This window comes from Sinocyclocheilus grahami, unplaced genomic scaffold (assembly GCF_001515645.1).
Source record: "Sinocyclocheilus grahami isolate Dianchi unplaced genomic scaffold, SAMN03320097.WGS_v1.1 scaffold1207.1, whole genome shotgun sequence".
Taxonomy (NCBI): Eukaryota; Metazoa; Chordata; class Actinopteri; order Cypriniformes; family Cyprinidae; genus Sinocyclocheilus; species Sinocyclocheilus grahami.
In genome coordinates, this window is record NW_015506386.1 from 318,567 (window position 1) to 329,495 (window position 10,929).

Sequence of the window (10,929 nt, forward strand, 5' to 3'; positions counted from 1 at the left end):
ACTTGTAAAAGTGCTTGTAGCATCCGATGACCCCTTTAAGCTCAGAGTAAGGGGGCGGGGTTAACCTCGTTGCTATGGATGATGTCAGCATGCTTATTAACTATGCACACAGTGATTGGCTGATAGTCTCGCAGAGATTTATTCATATTGTAGAGCGCGATATATTATGTTGCCATGTTTACAAATGCATGCCAAGTGTCACTAATTAAACAAGTAGCCTATATGTTCAGCCTCTTACATGTGCGCTTCTCATAATTAGCGGATATGCATATCAACAGCCTTTTAATTAACAGAGTGGAATAATCACGGCTGATAGTAAGGCATGCAAACGTAAAAGAAAACCAAACTGGACACAAGAACAGCTGCTAACCGTTTAATGAGGACGAGGATATAATCAAAGGAACATCTGGAGTTGGGATAACCTCCAAAACCGAAGGCGATACCTTTTTACAAGCCGATTATCGTCAAATGTTTGTATTCTGAGGCAGATTGCTGGCAGCTGCTGTTTTAGGATAGTTTGTGGCTTGGTTTTATAACCTTTCACAGATTTTGGAGCTAGTTTTAGCGCTAAAACACTTTGAGAAACACTCTTAGAGCAAATATTTGAGCTACTTTTAGCCTTAAGATGTTTTGTGACTATGGGCCCTGAATTCTGTGCGTGTTTGTTATTTAAAAGACGTTTATTTGACCCAAAGTGACCTCTGCAGTGCTCAGATTACCAACAAACCTTAATCCAAGAGTCAAAATCACCCAGCTAAGCATTGAAATATTTTTATATGATTGAACAGTTTGATTTACTTTGATTTTTTCCAGAAAACAAAAACCTGTAATGTATGAAAAGTGTTTTAACATTAAAACCATGTCATATAGAAGCGGCTGACTGATGTTTCATGCTATGCTTTGGTCACTTAACGGATTTTTTTAGTGTTTTTTTGCGATTTAGTTAAATAACTATTGCCCACAATGTGCACAGCTGTCTTCAGCTTCACAACAATTATACCACGCGCGTTTGTTGTTAAGCATGTAATATACATAAGAATTATAATATATAATCCATGCACATTTTAGTTCTAAATGTAGGAATCAGGATCATTATTAATGTAATGTACCTGAAGTCTTAAAGCAGTAGTTCAGGCAATAATGAATGTTTGTTGAAAATGTACTCACTCTCAGTTCATCCGAGATCAGGATGAGTTTGTTTCTTCAACAGATTTGGAGAAATGTAGCAATGCATCACGTGTTCACTGCAAGTGAATGGGTGCTGTCAGATTGAGAGTCCAAACAGCTGATAAAACATCACAGTAATCCACAGCACTGCATCAGTGAACATCTGGAGAAGACAAAAGCAGCTGAAACTAATCCAGCATTAAGACGTTTTTAACTAAAATACATAGTCCATAATCCATAATAACGCTTCCTCCAGTGAAAAAGTGTTCTGGTGTGAATCAGGAGAGAAATCTGCACAGATCAAGCAGTGTTTAAACAGCTCTAAACACATGTGTGGCTGGATTTTGATGCGAGAGACAACAGCAGATGCACTTTTTCACTGGAGGAAGAGTTATTATGCATTATGGTTCATTTAATTTCTTTATTTAACCAGGTTAAAAAACTCATTCAGATTGAAATCTCTTACAAGAGTAACCTGGCCAAGAAAGCAGCAACAAGTAACACAAATATACAAGTTCACATCAAAAACATAAAACACAAATTTTTAAAAAATCTAGGAGCCCCTTCTGACCCAATGACCAAAATTAATCTTCCCATGAAGCGATATTTGACTCAGTGTCATTTTACATCAAATCCATACATTTATATAAACTTTTTCAAATTAAAACTATGAATTAAATTTGAATAATAAGACACAATCAGGAAGAATAAGTTACCAATCAACTGAAATCAGTATCAACAAAGTTCATCTTCGCACTACGGCGGAGCACAGAAGAACACAAAAGTGGTATATTTACACGGTTTAATGAGGCTCGGAAGTGACGTGAATGCAATGTCATGAGATTAATGTTTTAAATATAAAGTTTTGAATATAGAAATATTAAAAATGATACTGTAAAAATGAAGCATGGGTCATTAATTATTGACTAACTGGATTCATTAAAAAAAAAACACCGCAGATTCTTTCATAAACGAAACCCCTCTGCGTTTGCTTGGAGATGCACAGTCTGGAAAAATTTCATTGGATTTTGGAAACATTTTAATTGATGAGCAAAATCAGATAATAGTGCTCCTAAAAAGTCACTTAACCCTAAAAATGGCAAGATGATGAAGAGACATCAGAACATTAATTTTTTTAAAAACATGAATTGTAATGTTTGTATTCTAATGCATACGTTGCTCCTTTGTTGGTATAAATGAACTGAAAACAGACCACCTGTTTATCAGTGCTCGTTACAACATGGTTGTAATTCCTGAACGCTGTGAAATACAGACCTACGGCTGGTCTCTTCTTAAAGAAGACGCACAGCAGATTATTGCTGAAGTGAAAGCATTTCGAAAACAGAAAGTATAAAAGAGTTATAGAACTTTAAGTTTGCAGAAACGATAATACACTAGTTTTTTAATTTGTATATAATATTTTTGTTGCACTTCAGATTGCTATAAAATCCAAGCCATGTGTCTAACCAAGTTATGTTCCAAATTTGAAGTTGATATCACTAAAATTGTGTTTGGGCGCTATACCAAAAATAACCACTGGGTGACCCCCAAACTCTAGTCAATTCTTTTGATGCGGTTTTCTGTCACAATATCACTTCTATTACAAAACAGTCACCGAATAGTGTGACTATACATGTATATATACACTAAAAGTATGTATATATGTTTTCATATCTTGATTTATTCCACTAAAAGGGCGACGTATCCCCCGAGATACAAACATTTAGAGACGGATTACAAAAAATGTAAGCATTTAATTCATAAAATGTCAATGTAAACCTAATAAGCTAATGCTGAACAACAGCTTTTTAAACCGGTACGTCCCTCCAACGTGTGCAAATATGAACTAGATCAACTTTTATCGGAGGGTGAGCAGAAGCTGCCCGTGAGCTAAACAAAGAATGTGTGAACAAAGTCAATATAGCTAAACACTCACAACTTTATATCTTAGTCTTTAGTCAAACCTGACAGCAGTTTAAGGCCAAAAGAGGGTTTGTGCTGGAGCAAGCTGGCAGTAAATCTGAAGAGGACATTATATTTGAGTGAATTTCTCCGAGATAAACACACTTTCTGCTTGGTCTTTGATTATGACTGATATTGACAGAATTATCCAATTTAACACTCCGATTTCCAAATTTCAGAAAAATGTGTTACGAAACTGTGCTTAACTTTCATGCATGTCTTCTGCAGGACAAACAGCTGTTAATCAGGCATCAAACATGAAATTCTAGATCAATATTTCTATGAAATATGAGATATTCTTATGAAAATGCTGCCATGCTATTACTCCCATTATCACACTTACATATTCATTATGGTTTGTCATAAGAACACATTAGATGCACATTAGTTATATAGAATTGAAATACCAATTTATGAACATCTCACACACATATTCCATAAAAATCAAATTTCATAGTTGAGAATCATCTTTATGCAACGTTTGGCTAAAATTAGACTGGTGAATGAAAAACACAAGCTTTGTTTTTGCCTATACATGCCTCTTTTTTTTAAATAACTAATAATAATAATTATTTTTTCCATTTGTTTCTTATGCTCCAACCAATGCAATTACATAAAAAAACCATTAAAGCAGCACTGTGTAACTATGTAACGCTCTAGCGGTTAATAAAGGGAACTGCACGCATCCCGCGGAAGAACATTCTAACCGGATCTACTTCTCTAAGTGTATGTCTATGGCGATTCACGCAGGTGTGTGTTACTCCGCAGCGGTGACCAGGCTACAATAGTCCGAATATAAGCACTTATTATAAGTGTACCGGAGTGATTCGGAATAAGACAAAAACGCGGTTTGGAAGATTAATTCGTGATGTACTCGCTCATTATATACATTCAGCAAATTTTGAACACAGAAAAAGTTACATGGCGCTGCCTCAACAATTTTTTCTCTGGTTTCTAAAACATGGAATTAATTTCAAACGCTCCTTACAGGTGCACATCTTCAACTACGGCAGCACGAGATCGCTATACTCCATATACACAGTTACCGCTCAACAATTCATTACAAACACACTAACATGCTTTAAAATATTTAACTTCATTCTGATATTAACTTCATAAGTTCCCCGGATGGGGGTGCACCGCTCTCGGAAATACTGCAATACCGAGTCGATGCGTGGAGTGGACGGAGCAAGCTCCTATTCCATCTCCAGTATCCAAAAATCAATTTAATATATAGTCCCCGGATAGAGAACGTATCAGATATTAAACTGATAAGAACAGATACTACACTTGATCTTAGCCAAAAGGCCGAGAAGCGATACCTGCAGACTCTCAGCGCAAACAAACAAACAAAACAAACACTTACTTACTGCTGCAATCCAAGAATGGCGAAGAGCTCCAAAATAAAACACACCTGGAATCAATTATCAGCGTTAGTAACTCGCAATTAAACCTATTTTTCATATGAGATACAATAAGAAATCACCCCACAAACGATATCACTTAAAGTAGTACCCTTTTCCTTCAGTTTCTAACGCGCCGTTATAAATGTGGGACATTCACACTGACATCAGTAAGAAAATGGCTAAAGTTGCTAATTATTTTTGACACCGTTTCTGGCAGAAAACACATCAAATAAACCAAAAACTGGAGGTTCGTATGAAAATAACTCGGTGTTTTTACATTAAACAATCTTGAACACAAAATACACAACTACACATCTCCGTATTTCGAATAATAGGAACAGTAGTTTAAAGACACGTTAATATTTTGAGCACGAAAAGTAGTTTTACTCGGAGCAACATCTCGTTTCTAAACCTCTAGTGCGCGTCTAATCGTCCCCGCCCCTCAGCTCAGCAGCATGTGCTCCGGTTGTATTGTAAACAATGGCGTGGTCTATTGCGCTCATCAGTTTAAGCTCGATTGAGACGAAGAGGATATTAGTGAAGAGGATCGCGCAGAACCTGTGCAAGCACGGCTTTTAATGGTAGGCCTAAGATTTTAGTTTGTTGTCGTCTCACTTTTAGATACGCTGTTATTCGTAAATGCTACTGCTTATGTTAGCTTTTAATATACGGTTTTATTCTGATTAAAGCTTTAATACAGTTCGGCAACCGCACGCGTGTCTAGTTTTCTCTTCCTCTTCTCTAAAGCAGCGCAGCATGGCCCCGCCCCCTTTGCTGCGTGTTCCCGGAGGCGGGGTTTATGTAAAATTCTGGGTTCTTGACGTAACGGACCCGGGAAGTAACTCGTTGTAGTCCCTTACCAGTCGTTTTTGTAGGCATTAAACTGCCAGAATTTTAAAAGACGATATCTACGTTTGCATTGAACTTTCAGCTTCGTAACTTTGCAGATATTGTTTATGCTCTACACTAACTAACGTTAAAAAAGTGAAATCGCAATCAACCACCCCTTTAAATATGAAAATACTTACAGGAGTAATAAAAATCAAACTTCACTCACAACCATAGATTGTATAAAAACATGGATGTAGTGTCTGTGACGTCACCCGTAGACTTCCGACGAGCGGTTTTGAAGCCTAAAGTGGGCGGAGCCAGCCGTCGCCATCTTGGCAGCGCGTCACCGCGCGTCACTCCCGGATAATCGAAAATGGGCAAAGAGGCGGGGGGAGGGTGCTTGAGCCAGAAGAAAGTTATACAGGTTATACCATAGACTGTATAAAAACACAGACGTAGTGTCGGTGACGTCACCCGTAGGTTCCTGAAGAGCGTTTTTGAAGCCTAAAGTGGGCGGAGCCAGCCGTCGCCATCTTGGCAGCGCGTCACCGCGCGTCACTCCCGGATAATCGAAAATGGGCAAAGAGGCGGGAGCAGGTTGCTGAAGCCACGCCCACCTAGCTCGCCGCCGGTGACAGCAGTGTCAGTCCACCTGTCACTCAAGTGGCCACGCCCTTAATTATGCAGAACTTTAAGGCTTAATATAATTTAAATGGATGAGTTATAAAAAAATTCACCCCCCTCACAGTTGTCATGAAGGGCAAAATTAGCTATATAGACCAAAATAATTTTTTTAACCAGGCTGTAAACATGTTTTTTTCTGCTGTAAAGTTGGGCATTTTAACATGGGGAGTCTATGGGACTGACTCCCTTTTGCAGCCCGCCTCTAGCGGCCAGTCAATGAACTACAGTTTAAGTCACTTCCGTGTTGGCGGACCTGAAAATAAAAATTCTGTCATTGTTTACTTACTCAAGTTGTTCTAAACCTGTGTAACTTTCTTTCTTCTGTTGAACACAATATATATATATATTTTAAATAATGTTGGTAATCAAGCAATTGCCTGCATCCACTGACTTCCATAGTATTTTTTCCCCCCTTATTTATGCAAGTTAATGGCTTCCGGCAGCTGTTTGGTTACCAACATTATTCAAAGTATCTTCTTTTGTGTTCAACAGCAGAAAGAATCTCAAACAGGTTTGGAACAACGTGAGGGTGAGTAAATAATGACAACATTTTCATTTCTGGGTGTAAAAGTTCCTCGTTACCCTCTCGACGATGAAGGCTTTCTTAATTTCAAACAGCGCTTTCTACGGAAAAAAAGATATTCGATCTTTCAGAGACCAAAGAAATCAGGTTCTCTTAGAAACCAATGGTGTAATGAAGAAACAAACAAGTCTCACTTAATTTGATATGATGTATATTTTCTTCAGAATAAGCAAAAAACTAGTCAACCAAATGAAATGGTTTTATGAAACATGTATTTAGTATTTGATGAAGCTACATGTCCATTCTAAATAATAACCGTTCACTTTATTGAAGGGTTTAAGTCCCAGTTTAAAACATTATATATATATATAATAGTGCTGTCAAACAATTAATCGCGATTAATCACATCCAAAATACGTTTTTGTCTGCATAATATATGTGTGTACTGTGTATATTTATTATGTATATATAAATACACACACATGCATGTATATATTTCAGAAAAATATGTTGTTTAAATATTATATTTATTTATAATATAAATATAGACATGAAAAAACATGTAAATATTTTCAGAATATATACTGTATGTATGTGTATTTATATATATATATACACAGAACACACACATATATTATGCAAACAAACTTTTATTTTGTATACGACTAATCGCAATTAATCATTTGACAGCACTAATATATATATATATAATTTTTAAGTCCCAGTTTAAAACATTACATATATATATATATATAATAGTGCTGTCAAACGATTAATCGCGATTAATATCACATCCAAAATACGTTTTTGTCTGCATAATATATGTGTGTACTGTATATATTTATTATGTATATATAAATACACACACATGCATGTATATATTTCAGAAAAATATGTTGTTTAAATATTATATTTATTTATAATATAAATATAGACATGAAAAAACATGTAAATATTTTCAGAATATATACTGTATGTATGTGTATTTATATATATATATACACAGAACACACACATATATTATGCAAACAAACTTTTATTTTGTATACGACTAATCGCAATTAATCATTTGACAGCACTAATATATATATATATAATTTTTTTTAAATTGGGACTTTTACATATTTCCACATTTAGGCTCTAGAAAAGCAGGTTCAATGAGGTTTACATTCTCAGGATACAGAGACATGCACACATGTGGGAAATGCACCACATCCACCACGTTTCCATCCCACAGTTTGGTTTTCTTCATCTTTCTTCCCAATGCTCCAGCTGTTTCTGAAGGGTGCGTTCAGTGAGCTCATATCCCATCATCCCCGGAGGCATCATGCCGTGAGCTCTGAGCAGACACTGCAGCGCGAGGAAGAGCGTACGTTAGAGATCTCCTAGTCATCATCGTCATCCTAGAGTGAGTGAGTGAGTGAGTGAGTGCGTGCGAGTGAGTGAGTGAGTGAGTGCGTGTGTCTGAGAGAGTGAGTGTGTGAGAGAGTGAGTGAGTGAGTGAGTGTGTGCGAGTACCTCCAGAAGCACAGTGAGATGGAGAAGACTCCTCTACATGTGAAGAACTTCCACACAAACCCTCCTGAACCTTTCCACCCGCCGTGGATTGATGATATAGACAAACCCCAAGGTAAACGACTCGTCTGAACAGCTTCACTGATCAGCATGGTTTGTTTTCAAAGCATATATGTGAGCACAAAAGCAGTGTTAAGTCGCTGGGGGATATTTGTAGCAATAGCCAACAGTATAAGGTGTGGGTCAAAATAAGAATTTTCTTTTATGCTAAAAATCATTAGGATATTCAGTAAAGATCATGTTCCATGAAGATATCTTGTAAATGTCCTACTGTAAATATATCAAAACTTAATGTTTGATTAGTAATATGCATTGCTAAGAACTTCATTTGAACAACTTTAAAGATGATTTTCTCAATATTTAGATTTTTTTGCACCCTCAGATTCCAGATTTTCAAATATTGTCCGATCCTAACAAACCATACATCAATGGAAAGCTTGTTTATTCAGCTTTCAGATGATGCATACATCTCAATTTCCAAAAATGGACCCTTATGACTGCTTTTGTGCTCCAGGGTCACATATAGCCAGATTTGTGTGGAACTGACAGTATTTATGATCTAAAAATCAATAGAGTAATGGAAGATATCTGCATGAAAACAGGAGTATGTCTTAATTAGTAATAAAGTAATTGTGTACTGCTTAGTATATGGATTTAAAAAAATAGTATGAAGTAAAAATAGTATGCACTCAAATGCACAAGTAACAGTATTGTCAGTATTGACATTATAACGCTGTGTTAATTCAGTAATTTCTAATTATAGTAATTGCATTTTGTGTAAAACATTTTTCATTTTTAGTGTCAGTCTGATACAGTAAATGAGTTAAGAGAAAACAATTGGCTTCTGTTCGGTTCTTGGGTCATTCGTCGCATTTAAACTGAAAGGTGTTATTTTAATATCACTGATTTTTAATTTTTGTTAATATTTTGAATGAGTTTTTATTTATTTTAGTAAAAAAATTTTTTTTGTGTTTGTCATTTTTATTTGCTTTTAAAAAAAGATGTCTATGTAGTTTATTAATAAATTTAGTTTAACTAGTTTAAGTTAAACTAAACAAAAATGAAGTAAATAAGCTGAAAATAAGTAAGTTTAAGTTGTTTTAATATTTTATTATCCTTCAGTTAACGCAAGTGTTATGTTTTGGTTTTACTATTATTTTATTAATATTTAGAATTTTTTATTTTTATATTTCCTGTTTTTGTTGTCATTTAAAAAAAATTTTTTTTTCTAATATGTATTTTTTTTTTTCAAATTAGTTTCAGTTTTAGTTATTTTAGTAAGTTAAACTAACTAAAAATTAGAAATGTTGGCAACTAGCTGAAATAAAATGTTTATTCATGTTATTCCAGTTAACGTTTATTTTAAGTAACAAATGTTTTTTAAATATTTTTTTATATTTTAATTTTAACTTGTATTAACAAGTGACAAAATAAAATATCTACACAAATTAAAAAAAAATAGTTACTTAAAATAAAATAGTCAATGTTTATTTTATTTCGAGTAACAACTATTTTTTTATAAGGTACAATAATAACCTGGGTCAAGTAGAGTGCATTGCATTGTGGGATACAGTATCATATACTGCACACATTATGGGAGATGACTCTAAAGTTGCTAAAAGAAAGCATGCTTGTGTTGATCACAGATCTCTGTGTCTCTCTCAGACAGTTGTGTGGAGTGTGTGCGGTTGTGTGTTTGTGTAACGGCTGCCGCAGTGATTTTCCCGTTACTGACGTGGGCAGGATACAAGCTCCTCCCCTTCGAAGCCCCGCCCCTCGACAGCTCCGCCCTCCGGCTGATCTACACACTGCGCTGTGCGTTCTTCGCCAGCATTCCCATCGTGCTCGGTGAGCAAATATGCACGCTCTCATTTTAATCTAGAAAGCATTTTATATATACAAAAACAGGTTGACATTTTAGAAAGCGTCTAAAAGAGTCTCTTCTGCTCACCAAGGCTGCATTTATTTGATCAAAAATACAGTAAAAATGGTAGTAAAATAGTAAAATATTTTTACAATATAAAACGGCTGTTTTCTATGTGAATATATGTTAGAATGTAATTTATTTCTGTGATGCGCAGCAGTATTTTCAGCATCATTACTCCAGTCTTCAGTGTCACGTGATCTTCAGAAATCAGTCTAATATGCTACTCGAGAAACATTTCTGATTATTATCAACAGTTGTGCAGCCCGATATGTTTGTGTAAACCGTGACACATTTTATTTTTTCATGTGGCCCCGCCCCCTACAGCTTCACCCCCAAAACAGAGGTGGTGGGGCTGAAAACCACGTCCGAATAATCAGTCTTTTACCACCGACGTCACATCCGTCCAGCCAGTCGATCAAAACAAAGACTGAATGAAAGACTCTCGCTCGCACTGAAAGGCAGAGATGATGAATGGGACGAAACTCAATATGCGTCATGAGACAAAACCAGTTTAACTGCTGCAAACGCTCGTGATTCGGTCTTTCAGCAAATCTGACCTCAGTAGTTACTCACTATGACCACACACACACACACACACTCTCACTCACACTCACTCGCTCACACACACACACTCACACTCACACACACTGTCTCTCACACACTCTCTCACACACTCACACTCACACTCTCTCTCACACTCACACTCACACTCTCTCTCACACTCTCTCACACACACACTCACTCTCACACACACACACACTCTCACTCACACTCACACTGTCACTCACACTCACACTCACACACACTGTCTCTCACACACTCACACACACTCTCACACACTCACACACACTCTC